Genomic DNA, 12451 nt, shown 5'->3' with positions numbered 1-12451 from the left:
GCGAGAGCCCCTCCGAGATTGGATCTGTCTCTGTCTCTCTCTCTCTTTCTACGTTTTTAATTCTGCCCTTTCACCGTTTTTTATATTCCCGGAGATCGGTAACTCTGATTGGGTTGTACTTTGGACACAATTTCTATACGGATATAGCTTTCTTGCGGCGAAAGAAGGGCACCAACCGCCTTACGTGGTGGCCACGAGGGCCCAGGGCGTGCCTGACCCCCTGGGGCACGCCCCCTGCCTCGTGGGCCACTCGAGCATCGTCTCGCGTTCATTCTTCTTCCCAAAAATCATAAATATTCCAAAAAAATCTCCATCCGTTTTTATTCCATTTGGACTTTGTTTGATATGGGTTGCTGCCTTGCTGAATCTGTTATGAAAGATCAATTCTCTGGCCTTCCTAGTGAACATGTTGCTACTCATCTAAACAACTTTGTTGATTTGTGTGATATGCAAAAGAAGAAAGATATGGATTATGATATTCTTAAATTGAAGTTATTTCAGTTTTCACTTAGAGATCGCGCTAAAACTTGGTTTTCGTCTGTGCCTAAAAATAGTATTGATTCTTGGAATAAGTGCAAAGATGTTTTTATCTCTAAGTATTTTCCTCTCGCTAAGATCATCTCTCTTAGAAACGATATATGAATTTTAAACAACTTGATCATGGGCATGTTGCCCAATCTTGGGAAAGAATGAAATTAATGATTCACAATTGCCCTACTCATGGTTTGAATTTGTGGATGATCATACAAAACTTTTATGCCGGATTGAATTTTGCTTCTAGAAATCTTTTAGATTCGTCCAAGGGAGGCAGTTTTATGGAAATCACTTTAGGAGAAGCTACAAAACTTCTTGATAATTTTATGGTTAATTATTCTCAATGGCACACCGAAAGATCTACTAGTAAAAAGTTCATGCTATAGAAGAAAATAATGTTTTGAGTGGAAAGATGGATGAACTTATGAAATTGTTTGCTACTAAGAGTGCTCCTATTGATCCTAATGATATGCCTTTGTCTACTTTTATTGAGAATAATAATGAATCTATGGATGTGAATTTTGTTGGTAGGAATAATTTTGGTAACAACGCTTATAGAGGAAACTTTAATCCTAGGACGTTTCCTAGTAATTCCTCTAATAATTACAGTAATTCCTACAACACTTCTTATGGAAATTTTAATAAGATGCCCTCTGATTTTGAGATTAGTGTTAAATAATTTATGAATTCTCAAAAGAATTTCAATGCTTTGCTTGAAGAAAAATTGCTTAAAGTTGATGAATTGGCTAGGAACGTGGATAGAATTTCTCTTGATGTTGATTCTTTGAAGGTTAGATCTATTACACCTAAGCATGATATCAATGAGTCTCTCAAAGCCATGGTAATTTCCATTGATGAGTGCAAAGAAAGAACCGCTAGGTTGTGTGCTAAGAAAGATTGCTTTGTAAGAGCATGTTCTTCTAGTTTTCATGAAAATAATGATGAAGATCTAAAAGTTATTGATGTGTCTCCTATTAAATCTTTGTTTTGCAATATAAATTTTGATAATGATAGGACTGGAGATGAGTCAACTTTAGTTAAAAGGCGTCCCAATAATTCGGAGTTTTTAGATCTTGATGCTAAATTTGGTAAAAGTGGGATTGGAGAGGTCAAGACTTTAAATAGCATTGAACCCACTATTATGGATTTCAAGAAATTTAATTATGATAATTGTTCTTTAATAGATTGTATTTCCTTGTTGGAATCCGTGTTGAATTCTCCGCATGCTTATAGCCAAAATAAAGCTTTTACCAAACATATCGTTGATGCTTTGATGCAATCTTATGAGGAAAAACTTGAGTTGGAAGTTTCTATACCTAAAAACTTTATGATGAGTGGGAACCTACTATAAAAATTATAATTAAAGATCATGAATACTATGCTTTGTGTGATTTGGGTGCTAGTGTTTCCACGATTCCGAAAACTTTATGTGATGTGTTAGGTTTCCATGAATTTGATGATTTCTCTTTAAATTTGCACCTTGCGGATTCCACCATTAAGAAACCTATGGGATGTATTAATGATGTTCTTATTGTTGAAAATAGGAATTATGTGCCTGTAGATTTTATCGTTCTTGATATAGATTGCAATATTTCATGTCCTATAATTCTTGGTAGACCTTTCCTTAGAATGATTGGTGCAATTATTGATACGAAGGAAGGAAATATTAGATTCCAATTTCCGTTAAGAAAAGGCATGGAACACTTTCCTAGAAAAAGAAGTTAAATTACCTTATGAATCTATTATGTGAGCCACTTATGAATTTAATGCCAAAGATGGCAATGCTTAGATCTATTCTCGTGTTTATGCCTAGCTAGGGGCGTTAATCGGTAGCGCTTGTTGGGAGGCAACCCAATTTTTTGTTCCTTGATTTTTGCTTATGTTTAGTAATAAATAATTAATCTAGCCTCTGGTTAGATGCGGTTTTATGTTTTAATTAGTGTTTGTGCCAAGTAGAACCTATAGGATAACCTACAGTGATAGTTAATTTGATTCTGCTGAAAAACAGAAACATTGCATGCACGAGAAAAAATTCAATAAATCACAGAAACATGTTTTTGCGTTGATTCTTTTTGATGTAGATCAATAGACAAATTGCCTAGGACTTCCTATTTGTTTAGGATTTTTGGAGTTCCAGAAGTATTCGAAAGTTACAGATTGCTGCAGACTGTTCTGTTTTTGACAGATTCTGTTTTCATGTGTTGTTTGCTTATTTTGATGCATCTATGGCTAGTATCGGGTGGTGTGAACCATAAAGAAGTTGGAATACAGTAGGTTTAACACCAATATAAATAAATAATGAGTTCATGGCAGTACCTTATGTGGTGGTTTTTCTTTCTTGCACTAACGGAGCTTATGAGATTTCCTATTGAGTTTTGTGTTGTGAAGTTTTCAAGTTTTGTTTAAAGATTTGATGGACTATGGAATAAGGTGTGGCAATATCCTAAGCTTGAGGATGCCCATGGCACCCAAAGATATTCAAGGATGACCAAAATCCTAAGCTTGGGGATGCCCTGGAAGGCATCCCCCCTTTCGTCTTCGTCTATCAGTAACTTTACTTGGAGCTATAATTTTTATTCGCCACATGATATATGTTTTGCTTGGAGCGTCTTGTATGATATGAGTCTTTCCTTTTTAGATTACTACAATCATCCTTTCTGTACACACCTTTTGGGAGAGATCCACATGATTTAGAATTTATTAGAATACTCTATGTGCTTCACTTATATCTTTTGAGCTAGATAATTTTTGCTCTAGTGCTTCACTTATATCTTTTAGAGCACGGCGGTGGTTAAATTTTGTAGAAATTATTGATCTCTCATGCTTCACTTATATTATTTTGAGAGTCTTTTAGAACAGCATGGTATTTTCTATGGTTATAAAATTGGTCCTAGAATGATGAGCATCCAAGTTGGGTATAATTAAAACTATCATAGAAAGTGAATTGGATGCTATGATCAGTTTGATGCTTGATGATTCTTTTGAGATATGAGGATGGTGATATTAGAGTCATGCTAGTGGGGTAATTATGAATTTAAGGAATACTTGTGTTGAAGTTTGTGATTCCCGTAGCATGCACGTATGGTGAACCGCTTTGTGATGAAGTTGGAGCACGATTTATTTATTGATTGTCTTCCTTATGAGTGGCGGCCGGGGACGAGCGATGGTCTTTTACTACCAATCTATCCCCCTAGAAGCATGTGCGTAGTGCTTGGTTTTTGATGACTTGTAAATTTTTGCAATAAGTATATGAGTTCTTTATGACTAATGTTGAGTCCATGGATTATACGCACTTTCTCCCTTCCACACTTGCTAGCCTCTCTTGTGCCGCGCAACTTTCGCCGATACCATACACCCACCATATACCTTCCTAAAAACAGCCACCATACCTATCTATTATGGCATTTCCATAGCCATTCCGAGATATATTGCCATGCAAGTTTCCACCGTTCCGTTTATTATGACACGCATCATCATTGTCATATTGCTCTTGCATGATCATGTAGTTGACATCGTATTTTTGGCAAGGCCACCATCATGATTCCATACATGTCACTCTTGGCTCATTGCATATCCCGGTACACCGCCAGAGGCATTCATATAGAGTCATATCTTATTCTAAGTATTGAGTTGTAATCTTGAGTTCTAAGTAAATAAAAGTGTGATGATCTTCATTATTAGAGCATTGTCCCAAGTAAGGAAAGGATGATGGAGACTATGATTCCCCCACAAGTCGGGATGAGACTTCGGACTTTACAAAAAAAAGAGAAAGGCCAAATAAAAAAGGGAGAAAGGCCAAATAAAAAATGAGAGAAAAAGAGAGAAGGGACAATGCTACTATCCTTTTACCACACTTGTGCTTCAAAGTAGCACCATGATCTTCATAATAGAGAGTTTCCTATGATGTCACTTTCATATACTAGTGGGAATTTTTCATTATAGAACTTGGCTTGTATATTCCAATGATGGGATTCCTCAAAACGCCCTAGGTCTTTGTGAGCAAGCAAGTTGGATGCACACCCACTTAGTTTCTTTTGTTGAACTTCATACATTTATAGCTCTAGTGCATCGGTTGCATGGCAATACCTACTCACTCACATTGATATCTATTAATGGGAATCTCCATAGCCCGTTGATACGCCTAGTTGATGTGAGACTATCTTCCTCTCTTTTTTGTTTTCTCCACAACCACCATTCTATTCCACATATAGTGCTATGTCCATGGTTCACGCTCATGTATTGCGTGAAAGTTGAAAAAGTTTTAGAATACTAAAGTGTGAAACAATTGCTTGGCTTGTCATCGGGGTTGTGCATGATTAAATACTTTGTGCGATGAAGATAGAGCATAGCCAGACTATATGATATTGTAGGGATAGCTTTATTTAGCCATGATATTTTGAGAAGACATGATTACTTTGTTAGTATGCTTGAAGTATTATTGTTTATCATGTCAATATGAACTTTTATTTTGAATCGCTTTGATCTGAACATTCATGCCACAATAAAGAAAATTACATTAGGAATTATGCTAGGTAGCATTCCACATCAAAAATTCTGTTTTTATCATTTACCTACTCGAGGATGAGCAAGAATTAAGCTTGGGGATGCTTGATACCTCTCCAACGTGTCTATAATTTTTTATTGTTCCATGCTATTATATTACCTGTTTTGAATGTTTATGGGCTTTACTTTACACTTTTATATCATTTTTGGGACTAACCTACTAACCGGAGGCCCAACCCGAATTGCTGGTTTTTTTTGCCTATTTTAGTGTTTCGAAGAAACGGAATATCAAATAGAGTCCAAACGGGATGAAACCTTCGGGAGCGATCTTTTTAGAACAAATGCAAACCAGGAGACTAGGAGTGGACGTCAAGAAGCGGATGAGGCGGACACGAGGGTTCCCGGAGCGCCCTAAGGGGGTGGGTGCGCCCCCACCCTCGTGGGCCCCTCGAGCGTCCACCGACCTACTTCTTCCTCCTATATATATCTACGTACCCTGAAACCATCCAGGAGCACCACGAAAACCTAATTCCACCGCCGCAACCTTCTGTATCCGCGAGATCCCATCTTGGAGCCTTCACCGGCGCTCCGCCGGAGGGGGAATCTACCACGGAGGGCCTCTACATCATCTCCAAGGCCTCTCCGATGAGTTGTGAGTAGTTTACCACAGACCTTCGGGTCCATAGTTATTTTATTTTGTTTGAAACTGCACGACAATGGGAGAGGCTCCCACTGACTTTGTATTACTCACAAGGGACCAATTACAACATTGTTACAAGTAGGGTGTGAGCCCCCCCGGGCATGAATTTTAGAAATTAATCTACGCAACTGCTACAAGCTTTGTATGTAGTTTTCCAGGGAGGGACGCAGGGCCTCCTTACAGTTGTGAACTAACAAAGCCAAGAGCTCTTTAAACCTCGCTAGCCACGAGCGAAAAGAATGTGGGATCCCCCTAAAATAAAGATTATTTCGCTCCTTCCATAAACTCCAAGCCGCCAGCAGGAAAATGTCCATGAACAACGGCCGGTGCCAACCCTCTTTGCCAGCATGTATGAGAGTTAATCTATTGCCAGAGATTGGCCATAGTGTGCCAACTTTGTCCCAACATCGTCGGCTGAACGGGCAGTTGAAGAAGAGATGCTCGACAGTTTCCTCGGGAGGGTTTTGATAGAGCATGCACATGTAGATGTTCCCAGCCACAGCAAAGTGGCGGCGCTTCAGCATATTTCTAGTGTTCAGGCGATCAACCATCAATAGCCAACAAAAAAATTTGAACTTGATTAGACTCTTGGCCTTCCATAACCACCCAAAAGCCTCGTCGGCTACCGTGTCCCTGAAACAGTGATCATAGTATCTCTTGGAGGAGAAAGACCCGCCAAGATTACAAACCCAGGAGTCATTGCAATCGACGTCAAGCACGACATGCATGGACCCGTGTTAAATAGCTCTGATCTCCTGTCTCGCTTGCGTGGAGAGAGGTAGGTGAAAGATCAAGCTGGGATCAGAGGCAGTCAGAATATTAACCATGGGCTCATCATCGATTAGGCAGAAAGAGAACGCCCTGGGGTAAAGCTCCATAAGAGGGGTGTCACGATCGTCGAACCATGCATCTTTCCAGAACAGGGAGGATGAGCCATTACCCAGAACAACCTTGGTGATCCCGCGGGACGCATCACTAAGCTGCATAACATCACGCCACCAGAAAGAGCCCAGCTATTCCACTACATGTGGAACCTTGTCAGTGTGATACGTGTCCCAGATCAGGGTCACCCAGGGAACATCATGGTGGTTATAAAATTTAAACAGATATTTTAGAAGGAGGGCAGCGTTCTGGGTCTTGATATCAATGACACCGAGTCCCCCTTTGTTTTTGGGTCTACAGACCAACTCCCAAGCAGCAAGGGAATTATTTTGACGCCATCATCAAAAAAATTCGCCCAAAGACAGTACCTGCGCAGCTTGTCGAGGTGCTCAATAACTTTTGGGTGCAGTTTGAACGTGCACATGGCGTAGATCAGCATGGAGGTAACAGCAGAGTTGACCAGGGTTAGCTTGGCCCCCGAGGACAACAGCGCAAGGGCTGTTGACATTTTCCTTTCCACTCCGTGCACCAACGGCATGAGATCAAGCAGTGTCGGCCTTGTCGTGCCCATGGGGAGGCCAAGGTAAGTGAAGGGCATAGATCCAACGGAGCAGTCGAAAATTTGAGCCAAGTCCACCGCGTGCTGCTGATCAAGGTTAATGGGTATAAGAGTGGACTTATGAAAGTTGATTTTCAGACCAACAGAGGCAGCATAATCCTCTAAGATTGATTTCATATGGGTGGCTTGGACAGGACAAGCAGGCATCACCAGAATGGTGTCGACTGCATGGAATGGGTAGATCGATCAGACCTCGAGCAGAAGCGTCCATAGTTATTAGCTAGATGGCTTCTTCTCTTCTCTCTCTTTGATTCTCAATACAAAGTTCTCCTACCTTTTCTTGGAGATCTATTAGATGTAACTCTTTTTGCGGTGTGTTTTTCGAGATCTGATGAATTGTGGGCTTATGATCAAGTTTATCTATGAGAAATATTTGAATCTCCTCTGAATTCTGTTATGTATGATTGGTTATCTTTGCAAGTCTCTTCGAATTATCAGTTTGGTTTGGCCTACTAGATTGATCTTTCTTGCAATGGGAGAAGTGCTTAGCTTTGGTTTCAATCTTGCGGTGTCCTTTCCCAGTGACAGCAGGGGCAGTAAGGCACGTATTGTATTGTTGCCATCAAGGATAAAAACATGGGGTTTATATCATATTGCATGAGTTTATCCCTCTACATCATGTCATCCTACTTAATATGTGTTACTCTGTTCTTATGAACTTAATACTCTAGATGCAGGTAGGAGTCGGTCGATGTGTGGAGTAATAGTAGTAGATGCAGAATCGTTTCGATCTACTTGTTGCGGACGTGATGCCTATATACATGATCATGCCTAGATATTTAACTATGCACTTTTCTATCAATTGCTCGACAGTAATTTGTTCACCCACCGTAATAATTATGCTATCTTGAGAGAAGCCACTAGTGAAACCTATGGCCCACGGGTCTATCTTTTATCATATATGTTTTCCATCTACTTTTTATTTTCCAATCTATATCATAAAAATACCAAAAATATTTATCTCATCATATTATCTCTATCAGATCTCACTTTCGCAAGTTACCGTGAAGGGATTGACAACCCCTTTATCGCGTTGGTTGCGAGGTTCTTGTTTGTTTGTGTAGGCGCGTGGGACTTGGGAGGAGCCTCCTACTGGATTGATACCTTGGTTCTCAAAAACTGAGGGAGGTACTTACGCTACTTTGTTGCATCACCCTTTCCTCTTCAAGGGAAAAACCAACACATGCTCAAGAGGTAGCAGCTACGCCCGGTCCTTGTTGATGGTTAAAACATCACACTTGACGAAAAATCGTTGTGGTTTTGATGCGTAGGTAAGAATGGTTCTTGCTAGAAGCCCGTAACATCCACGTGAAACTTGCAACAACAAAGTAGAGGGCATATAACTTGTTTTTGCAGGGCTTGCTGTGATGTGATATGGTCAAGGCATGATGTGATATAAATTGTTGTATGAGATGATCATGTTTAGTAACAAAGTTATCGACAACTAGCAGGAGCCATATGGTTGTCACTTTATTGTATGCAATGCAATCGCCATGTAATTGTTTTACTTTATCACTAAGTGGTAGCGATAGTCGTAGTAATAATAGTTGGCGAGCCGACAACGATGCTGCGATGGAGATCAAGGTGTCGCGCCGGTGACAATGGAGATCATGACGATGCTTTGGTGATGGAGATCATGAGCACAAGATGATGATGGCCATATCATGTCACATATTTTGATTTCATGTGATGTTTATCTTTTATGCATCTTATTTTGCTTAGTACGTCGGTAGCATTATAAGATGATCCCTTACTAAATTTAAAGGTATAAGTGTTCTCCCTGAGTATGCACCGTTGCTACAGTTCGTCGTGCCGAGACACCACGTGATGATCGGGTGTGATAAGCTCTATGTTCACATGCAACGGGTGCAAGCCAGTTTTGCACACGCAGAATACTTGGGTTAAACTTGGCAAGCCTAGCAGATGCAGATATGGCCTCGGAACACTGGAGACCGAAAAGTCGAGCGTGGATCATATAGTAGATATGATCAACATAGTGATGTTCACCATTGAAAACTACTCCATCTCACGTGATGATCGGACATGCATGGTTTAGTTGATTTGGATCACGTGATCATTTAGATGACTAGAAGGATGTCTATCTAAGTGGGAGTTCTTAAGTAATATGATTGACTGAACTTTAATTTATCATGAACTTAGTCCTGATAGTATTTTGCAAATTATGTTGTAGATCAATAGCTCGCGTTATAGCTTCCCTGTGTTTTTTATGTTCCTAGAGAAAACTATGTTGAAAGATGATAGTAGCAATTATGCGGACTGGGTCCGTGATCTGAGGTATATCCTCATTGCTGCACAAAAGAATTATGTCATTGATGCACTGCTAGGTGACAGGCCTATTGCAGGAGCAGATGTAGACGTTATGAACGTTTGACTAGCTCAATATGATGACTACTTGATAGTTTAGTGCACCATGCTTTACGGCTTAGAACCGGGACTTCAAAAACGTTTTTGAAACATCACGGAGCATATGAGATATTCCAAGAGCTGAAATTGGTATTTCGGACTCGTGCCCGTGTCAAGAGGTATGAGACCTCTGACAAGTACTTTGCCTAAAAGATAGAGGAGAATTGCTCAGCTAGTGAGCATGTGCTCAGAATGTCTGGGTACTACAATCGCTTCAACAAAGTGGGAGTTAATCTTCCAGATAAGATAGTGATTGACAGAGTTCTCTAGTCACCATCACCAAGTTACTAGAACATCGTGATGAACTATAGTATGCAAGGGATGACGAAAACTATTCCCGAGCTCTTCGTGATGCTGAAATTGACGAAGGTAGAAATCAAGAAAGAGCATCAAGTGTTGATGATTGACAAGATCACTAGTTTAAAAAAAGGGCAAAGTGGTAGAAAGGGAACTTCAAGTAGAATGGCAAGCAAGTTGTCACTCCCGTGAAGAAGCCCAAAGCTGGACCTAAGCCTGAAACTAAGTGCTTCTACTGCAAAGGAAATGGTCTCTGGAAGCGGAGTTACCCCAAACATTTGGCGGATAAGAAGGATGGCAAAGTGAACAAGGGTATATTTGATATATAGGTTATTGATGTGTACCTTACTAGTGCTCGTAGTAACCCCTGGGTATTTGATACTTGTTCGGTTGCTAAAATTAGTAACTCAAAATAGGAGTTGCAGAATAAATAGAGACTAGTTGAGTATGTAGTGACGATGTGTGTTGGAAGTGGTTCCAAGATTGATATGATCATCATCGCACACTCCCTATACTTTCGGGATCAATGTTGAACCTAAATAAATGTTATTTGGTGCTTGCGTTGAGCATGAATATGATTAGATCATGTTTATTGCAATACGGTTATTCATTTAAGACAGAGGATAATTATTATCTTGTTTACATGAATAAAACCTTTTATGGTCATACACCCAATGTTGATGGTTTATTGAATCTCGATCATAATGATACACATAATATTGATGCCAAAAGATGCAAAGTTGATATTGATAGTGCAACTTATTTGTGGCACTGCCGGTGGGGTCATATCGGTGTAAAGCGCATGAAGAAACTCCATAAAGATGGACTTTTGAAATCACTTGATTATGAAACATTTGATACTTGCGAACCGTGTCTTATGGGCAAGATGACTAAAACTCCGTTCTCCGATACAATGGAACGAGATAGTGACTTATTGGAAATAATACATACCGTTGTATGCGGTCCAATGAGTACTGATGCTCGTGGCGGGTATCGTCATTTTCTGACCTTCACAGATGATTAGAGCAGATATGGGTATATCTACTTAATGAAACACAAGTCTGAAACATTTGAAAAAGTTCAAAGAATTTCAGAGTGAAGTAGAGAATCATCGTAACAAGAAAATAAAGTTTCTATGATCTGATCATGGAGGAAAATATTTGAGTTACGAGTTTAGCCTTCATTTAAAACAATGTGGAATAGTTTCACAACTCACGCCACCTGGAACACCACAGCGTAATGGTGTGTCCGAACATCGTAACCGCACTTTATTAGATATGGTGCGATCTATGATGTCTCTTACCGATTTACCACTATTGTTTTGGGGTTATGCATTAGAGATAGCTGCACTCATGTTAAACAGGGCACCATCAAAATCCGTTGAGACGGCGCCTTATGAATTGTGGTTTGGCAAGAAACCAAAGTTGTCATTTCTTAAAGTTTGGGGCTGTGATGCATATGTGAAAAAGCTTCAACCTGATAAGCTTGAACCCAAATCGGAGAAGTGCATCTTTATACAATACCCAAAGGAAACTGTTGGGTAGACCTTCTATCACAAGATCCGAAAGCAAGATATTCGTAGCTAAGAATGGATCCTTTCTAGAGAAGGAGTTTATCTCGAAAGAAGTGAGTGGGAGGAAAGTAAAACTTGATGAGGTAATTGTACCTTCTCCCGAATTGGAAAGTAGTTCATCACAAAAATCAGTTCAAGTGATTCCTACACCAATTAGTGAGGAAGCTAATGATGATTATCATGAAACTTCAGATCAAGTTATTACCGAACCTCGTAGGTCTTCTAGAGTACAATCTGCACCAGAGTGGTACAGTAATCCTATTCTGGAAGTCATGTTACTAGACCATGATGAACCTACAAACTATGAGGAAGCGATGATGAGCCCAGATTCTGTGAAATTGCTTGAGGCCATGAAATCTAAGATGGGATCCATGTATAAGGACAACGTGTGGACTTTGGTGGACTTGCCCGATGATCGGCAAGCCATTAAGAATGAATGGATCTTCAAGAGGAAGACGAACGTTGATAGTAGTGTTACTATCTACAAAGCTCGACTTGTTGCAAAAGGTTTTTGACAACTTCAAGGAGTTGACTACGATGAGACTTGCTCAATCGTAGCGATGCTTAAGTCTGTCCAAATCATGTTAGCAATTACTGCATTTTATGATTATGAAATTTGGCAGATGGATGTCAAAATTGCATTCCTGAATGGATTTCTGGAAGAAGAGTTGTATATGATGCAACCAGAAGGTTTTGTCGATCCAAAGGGTGCTAACAAAGTGTGCAAGCTCCAGCGATCCATTTATGGACTGGTGCAAGCCTCTCGGAATTGGAATAAACGCTTTGATAGTGTGATCAAAGCATATGGTTTTATACAGACTTTTGGAGAAGCCTGTATTTACAAGAAAGTGAGTGGGAGCTCCGAAGCATTTCTAATATTATATGTGGATGACATGTTGTTGATTGTAAATGATATAGT

Source organism: Triticum dicoccoides, chromosome 2B, assembly GCF_002162155.2.
Source record: "Triticum dicoccoides isolate Atlit2015 ecotype Zavitan chromosome 2B, WEW_v2.0, whole genome shotgun sequence".
NCBI lineage: Eukaryota > Viridiplantae > Streptophyta > Magnoliopsida > Poales > Poaceae > Triticum > Triticum dicoccoides.
Note: the sequence above shows the minus strand (reverse complement) of the source record.